The sequence below is a fragment of the Oryza glaberrima genome, chromosome 5, assembly GCF_000147395.1.
Source record: "Oryza glaberrima chromosome 5, OglaRS2, whole genome shotgun sequence".
Taxonomy (NCBI): Eukaryota; Viridiplantae; Streptophyta; class Magnoliopsida; order Poales; family Poaceae; genus Oryza; species Oryza glaberrima.
The window spans coordinates 17,693,451-17,701,642 of NC_068330.1; positions in this window are offsets into that span (position 1 = coordinate 17,693,451).

Here is an 8,192-nt window from a genome sequence, read left to right on the forward strand (position 1 = left end):
AGTTCGGATGTTGATCTATTATATACTAGTCAATAAAACTTCCTACAAACGCTCCACGTGGCACTGCTACAAACGCTTCTAGATTGCCACATGACATTCTAATAAATCAGAGAAAATTTTAGAAATTGTGAGAAAAAAGAAAAACATCCAGCCCTGAATTTTCAATTAAATTGGTGATCCATTATTTTAAACCATTAGATTAGATCTACTAATAAAAAATAATGCCTCCCACCTAACTTCCCACCGAATACAAAAATATCTGTAAATAGTAGAAAAATGGGAAAACAAACTTCTGTGTACGTATACTAACTAAAAAACATATATTATTTATCATTGGAAATAAAAACTATTAGTCCTCCCACGGTCCCACCTATTCTCCCGTAGAAGTATGCATGAACTCACCCAAGGAAGGGAAAAAAAACCATACTTAGTTACAACTGGAAAGAAAATTAGTTGTCTCAAATGAAATCCAAATTCTCAAATCAAAACATTATTACGTTTCTACACACAAAGCATACCATCCATCCATCCCCTATTGAACATAGGATGTAAATTACATCTATAATACAAGGAAAAGTATTGTAGCAAACCGTTTGTACCGCATTCTTAAAAAAAGAACAGTTTGTACCATTCGATGAAGACCCAACGAATCAAAACATGAGTCAATGCAAGATATTGTAGCGCCTCTACATTTTCATTTTCTTCTTCAATGCAGAGGATCTCAATCCCCCTTGGCCATCATTCGTCCAGCACCGCATCTTCCCTCCTTGCACATGGTGGGTGTTCGCTTCATCCTCCCTTCTCATTTCCACTTCAGATCTACCATCCGGTTGCATCACCAGCACCGGAACCATCCTCCCCATGAGACACCAACACACGATCTGTCGGCGATGAGCGAGGCAACAGTGAGCTCCGATGGATACATAGCTGTAGTAGATACAGGGGTGTGAGTTCCAGCGGCAGACGTAGAACCTTGTGCGGCTGCATTGCCGAGTCTTGGGGCCTATGAGAACTCTGCTGGAGGTCTTTTGAGGATGTTTTTTTTCAAAATCCTAGCTTATTTTGTTGCACTTTACTGTGTTTGTGTGTCTTACCCTATTTGACTGGATGTCATGCTTGCTTGGTGTGCACTGCCTTGTTGTTGGTGTGCATAGGCAATAATTTTTCTTAATGTTATATTGCATTTCTTTGATGTTTCACAGTGTTATAGTAGTGTTTCTTCGATGTTTCACATATTGCATATTGGTGTCGCAATTAATTTTGTTGAATGTTGCATTTCTTTAAAACATCTATTAACTTATTAAAGGAATAGAAAAATGAGCCTCCACGTTCGTTCTCACGGCCTAGAAATTCTCATATTAATCGGAGAAAAATAAAAACAGAGTCCATATAAAAATACAATTTAGAAATAGTTGATATTCGGAATTAAAAACTAAGTAATATTGGAATCCATATAGAAATACAATTTATAAATAACTGAAATTCGGAATTAAAAAAATAAGGAATATTAGAAGTAGAGTATAGAGTCCATATAGAAATACAATTAAGAAATAATAGAAATTCGGAATTAAAAACAAGGAATATTAAAAGTAGAGTATAGAATATATATAGGAATTCAAAACTAACTAAAATTCGCAATAAACATAATAAAATTAAAAGTAGAGTTTAGAGTCCGTATAAAAATACAATTTACAAATAACTAAAATTCGAAATTAGAAAAAACATGAACAGAAGAGTCTAAAGTCAATATAGGAATACAATTTAGAAGTAAGTGAAATTCGAAATTAAAAATTAAAGAATATTGAAAGATGAGTTTAGAGTCCATATAGAAATATAATTAAAAATAATAAAAATTCAGAATTAAAAATAAATAATATTGCAAGAAGAGCCTAGAGTCTATATAGAAATACAAATAACAAAAACTCGGAATTAAAAAGCAGAAATATTGAAAGACGAGTCTAGAGTCTATATAGGAATATAATTTACAAATAACTAAAATTTGATATTAAAAATAATTAATGACTAACACTTATATAAAATTCAATATGAATATTACACATTAGTAGTTTTGTAAAGTTAGTACAAAATTTAAAATTATATTGTTATTTTAATATATTTAAATAATACATTGAGAAAACATATGCTCTATTATATGTGTTAGGGTTATGGATAAGGCATATGTCACGCCCAGAAATAAATTCACTAGTAATTTCCGAACTTATTTGTGCATAAAATCCTCGTCCAGGAATCAGCCGAGGTACACAAACTGACAATTTAATATACAGATTCATCAAATTAACTAAAACGATAAATACTTACTTAAGAGGCACTTAGTCCTCACCATGAAGAAAACTGCAGCGGAAAATAAAATCTAGCGAAGCTCCGGCTCCACTCCCACAGGCAGCTCAACTGGGGTATAAGCCAAACGTCTTCTCCTTCGCAACTTGTCTTCAACTGAGGTTTGATTGATTATTGCAAGGTGAGCATATGACATACTCAGCAAGCCACACAGCAAATATGCAAGTGCACAAGGATACCAAAGGATGGCATAATATAGGGCTCATTTGCAAAAGCAGCATTTAGCAAATATTTGAGAATTGTAAAACAGTAGAGTAATTAATCATCAATATTAATCAACACTGAATAGCACACCCATGCTGCACAGGTCCAACCATTCTGAACAACCATACCCGGCTGCACAGATCTATCTCCAAACCAGGAATGTACCATTCCAAACCAGGAGCTAAATTAATTACCATCAATTACCACATTATTTTTAATGAGGAGTGTGGGACTAATCACGAAAGACATTGTTCGACCCGCCCATAACCGCGGGCACGGCTATTCGAATAGTTTTACTCTGGCCAGAGGTGTACCACTGTACCCACAAGACACAACCCACCGTCATGTCACCGTGTCCGCGCAGACACGTCACCATGACGAGTGATTGTGACAAGACCCCTCGCATAACTCAACCCAAAGCAGTGCACCGTTCCTGGATCATAATCATCCCCTTATAAACAAGGCATGGACTCCCCAGCGACCCCCGTGGGCTTATCTCCGCCACTTCTCAGTCTGGTGCTCCGCAGTGAGCCTTGTTATACAAAGTGTCCAGCCGTTGCCCATTCTGGCTTGTGGTTGGCACGGTAAATGTTTCACAACCGAAAATTGTGAACCGGTCCTTAATTGTCATGAGCACTACCATCAAAACCATGTGCTCACAACCCACCATTATCAAGTTTTAGTTGGCACATTAATTAACCAATCACGATTGACCATCGTGAGCTATCATTAAATATCCATCATTAAGGAATAGTGAAACATTAGTTATCCCAATTGTGTGCTAATGTTTCTAAGCATGGCTAAGCAATTATGTCTAACATCTAGCTGAACCAATATATAAAGCTCAACTAGTCAAATTATAATAACCCAAGGTATCAAGGAATAGAGTAATCAATGCAAACAGGCTATAACAAAGGAACAGGTTCACACCACCCGGTGACATTCGAAAATAAATGCACAGTTGAAATAAATAGAGAATTTAAATATAGGATCAACATGCTCAAAGGAACTGTGTTTGGGATCTGTGTGACTTGCCTTGCAATAACGGGTTTTCAATTAATCTTCTTGAACACTTCCGGCGCACTCGCGAACCTTCGAAACGACGGAAACGACAAGCTAACACGCAAAACGAGGAAAAGGACTAATAAAAACCAAATAAACAATACATATAAAGTAAACAAACATGTAGATCATAATTTTAGATGAATTATGAGACTTGAACGGCCTCAATCTGACTTCATATGAATTTATTACGAATTTTACAAGATTAAATCTAATTAAAGCCCATTTAAAAAAAGAATAATAAATTTAATTCAATTTATGGATAATTTTAATATGTAGATCTTTATTTTATACAACTTTTACAACTTGAACCACATTAAACCGAGTTACAATGAATTAGTTATGAATTCTTAAAGATTAAACCGGATTAAAGCATTTATATGGATTTTAATTGAATTATGACGCAATAATGAATTATTTTTGAAAAGGAAAAAGGGAATTATTGCGTCAGCGGGTCGGGTTCATGGTGGACCGGGTACACGGGACGGTCTAAGGAAACGAACGGCCGAGATCGATCCTATCCAAAACGGACGGTCGAGATCGAATCGATCTACCGCCGGTCTACGGCTCACGAAGCGCTGACATCGACGATGACGTCATCGCCGGCGGCGGCTCGGCACCTCAAGCTCGATGGCGAACGACGGCGAGGCGGCGCAAACGGAAGACACCAATGCGTAGAGGGTGACGCGGCGAACTCACCGAGCACTTGGACGACGGCAAACGACGACGGATGACGACGGCGGCGAGGTTGAAGCAGCGGCGGTCTTCGGGTCGACGGTGACGGCGATGCTCCGGCGGGAAACAGCGGCAACGGAGGACGGGACGAGGACGACGGCGACCTCGCGATGCTGATGACGGCCTTCCCGAGCGACTGGAACGGCGGCGCGGCACGGCTGAACTGACAACAACGACGGCGGCGGCTAGGGCTACACGGAGGCGGCACTACACGCGACGGCGGGCTAAGGCAAAGGTGGCGGCGGAGAGAGGAGGCCCCGGAGATCCTTTTATAGGGGCTAGGAGGTGGCGACGGAGGCCCATGGCGACCGGCGGTGAGAAGGAAAGTTTTAGGGTTGGAAAGAGAAGCTAACCGAATCGGCATTGAATCCGACGATTTCCAAACGAAATTAGCCGAAGTTTCTATAGAGGAAAAGATAGAGGAGATCAAGGGGATTATTTCCCCTCAAATGATTTGACCGGAGAAGGAAAGGGGCGGCCGGATTTGGAAGGAGATCGGCGGCGCGGCTCGGCTAGGGCTCGGCCGGGCGACGGCGCGAGGAGGAAGAAGGTCCTGACAGGTGGGCCCCACCTGTCAGCGGCACCGAGAGAGAGAGGAGGGAGGGGCGGCGGACTGGGCCGGCTTGGGCCGAGCACGCGCAGGCCGGGGAGAGGGAGAGAGAGACTTGGGCCGACTTTCGGCCCAAAGCCAAAAGGGAGATTTTTAAAACCTTTTTCAATTTAAATTATTCGTGAAATGCAATTCCATTTATTAAAAATACTTCCTTGGCTCAAATAAATCCCAAAAAAATCTACGAACTATAGAAACAAGAGAAGTATTTAACAAAATTTTATCTAGCCCACTTTTATATTGAGATTTAACAAATTAAAAAAAATCTTCTCTTTTAGGTTTTTAAGATTATTTCTAATAATTCCTTTTAAACAACAATTTATAACTTCAGGATTTTTAAGCAAGCAAAACATTTAACATAATTATAATTAGATCATTAATTGATTAATTCATTGATTAACTAATTACTGAAATATTCTTTGTATCATTTAAGAATTGAGCTCTGAAAAATCCGAGAAAATTTCAGAGAGTATACTTAATCATAGAGAATTTAATAAAAATTAAATTCATCCATGCTTTATATTTAGGAAATTTTATTTCCCACATTTAACTTCACTTGTAAATTAATGAACATTTAATATAAAATCTATTAATAATTTATTAAATAATTTATAAATCCTAAAACGAAAATTCAGGCTGTGACAGCATACCCTCTATCTTTGGATATACGCTATGCGGCAATATGGTATATCTGCGCGTGTACGGACGTTCTCTGTATACGCTAAGGAAATTCATCACGAAGTCCACCGATGGAAAGATTCCTACCCGTATAGGACTGGGTCGTCACTATACTGTGCAAGGTCCGATGTCTCCGAGTTCTAATTGGAAACTACCTGGCTTGCGATATAAAAGGGACCCTCCGGGAGGACCTAAGGCATCGAATCTCATAGCCAAGACAACCACCACAGCCTACGAAGCCGGAGCCTACAGGAGCCAAGTTGCCGGGTGATCTAGTCGAACCAACTCGACTACGATCTCGTCGGTGTCATCGAGTTCTGTTATTCCTTTTGTAACTTGTGGTTTCCACTATATAATCCCATACCAACTGGATTAGGGCTATTACCTATCAAGGGGCCTGAACCAGTATAATCCATGTTTCCTGTTTGCTTGATGTCGTATGTCACACCCTAAGAATTTCAAATATATAAATTGTTGTTTAATTGGAATTATTAGAATTGATTTTAAAAGCCTAGAAGAGAAGATCTAATTTTAAATAATAAATTCCAATATAAAATGGGGCCAGATAAAATTTTATTAAATACTTTGCTTAATTCTATAATTCCTAGATTTTTCTGGGATTTATTTGAGCTAAGGAAGTATTTTCAATAAATGGAATTGCATTTCATGAATAATTTAAATTGGAAAAAGTTTTAAAAAGCCTCTTTTGGCTTTGGGCCGAAAGTCGGCCCAAAACCCTCTCTCTCCTCCTCGGCCCAAGTCGGCCCAGTCCGCAGCCGCCGCTCGCGCGCGCGTCCGCTCGCTGACAGGTGGGGCCCGCCTGTCAGGGTCGTCGTCTTCCTCGCGCCGCCGCCGCCCGAAACCCTAGCGTCGCGCCGCCGCCGTCTCTTTCCAAATCCGGCCGATCCTTTCCGTTTCCGATGAAATCGATAGAGGGGAAATGATCTTCTCGATCTCCTCTATCTTTTCTCTTTTGGAATCATCGTCTTAATCGCTTTGGAAATCCGTGGATTCGATCTCGAATCGGATCGGTCTCTCTCCTCCGAACCCTAGACTTTCCTTCTCGTCGCCGGCCGCCGTGGGCCTTCGCCGCCGTGTTCTTGCCCCTATAAAAGGATCCCCGGTGTCTCCGCTACCCGTCGCCACCCTCGCCTTCGCCTCTCGTCGTCCGTAGAGCCCTAGCGCCGTGAGCCCTCGCGCCGCCGTCGTCGCCGCCGCTCCAGCCGTGCGCCGCCGTCGCTCCAGTCGTCGCCGTCGCTCGGGAAGGCCGCCGTCGTGGTCGCCGTTGCGTCGCCGTCCTCGTCCGCCCCTCCGTCGTCGCTGTCGACCGCCGGAACTCCGTCGCCGTCGTCAAGCCGAAGGTTGCCGCCGCTTCTTCCTCGTCGCCGACGTCGTCCGGTCATCGTCCGCCGTCGTTTTGGTCGCCGGTGAGTTCGCCGTGTCGCCCGCAACCCGTAGAGGCTTTCCGTTCGCGCCGCCGCGCCGTCGTTCGCCGGCGAGCTCGCGCGGTTCGGTCGCCGCCGGAGGTGACGTCACCGCTGACGCCATCGATGCCGTCCGCCGTGGTCCGGCCGTGGACCGGTTGATCTCGGCCGTTCGTTTTGGATGAATCGATCTCGGCCGTCCGTTCTCGTGAACCGTCGCCGTGCACCCGGTCCACCGCTAACCCTAGCCGCTGACGCAATAAATCCTCTTTTCCTTTTCAAAAATAATTCATTATTGCGTCATAATTCAATTAAAATCCATATAAGTGTTTTAATTCGATTTAATCTTTAAAAATTCATAACTAATTCATCTTAGCTCGGATTTAGTTGGTTCAAGTCTCTAAATTTTTCTAAAATTGAGATCTACATGTTAAAAATATCCACATGTACTGTTCATGCTTGTTTATGTGCTGTTTTGGTGTTTTGCTCCTTTCTGTTTAGATTCCGACGTTTCCGGAGAGTCCGTTTTCGCAGGAGAAGAATTTGAAGAGTTCCAAGGCCAGCAAGGCAAGTCACACAGATCCCAAACAACCCCTTTGAGCATGTTGATCCCATTTAAAGCTATTGTTTCTATTCAACTATTGCATTTATTTTCGAATGTCATTGGGTGGAATTAACCTATTGTTTGTTATAGCCCTTTTGTTCTTGATTACTTTATTCCTCGATACCTTGGGTTCTTATAAATTGACTAGTTGAGCTTTATATATTGGTTCAGCTAGATATTAGATGTGATTGCTTAGCCATGCTTAGAAACATTAGCACACTATTGGGATAACTTATGACTCACTATTATTTAATGATGGCTTAATGATAACTCATGATGGTTAATCATGATTGGTTAATTAATTAATTTGCCAACTAAAACCTGTTAATGGTGGGTTGTGAGCACATGGTTTTGATGGTCGTGCTCATGACAATTAAGGACCGGTTCACGAGTTTCGGTTGTGAAACATTAACCGTGCCAACCACAAGCCAGCGTGGGCAACGGCTTTACCTTTTGTATAGCATAGTTCATTGCGGGGCACCAGACTAAGAAGTGGCGGAGATAAGCCCACGGGGGT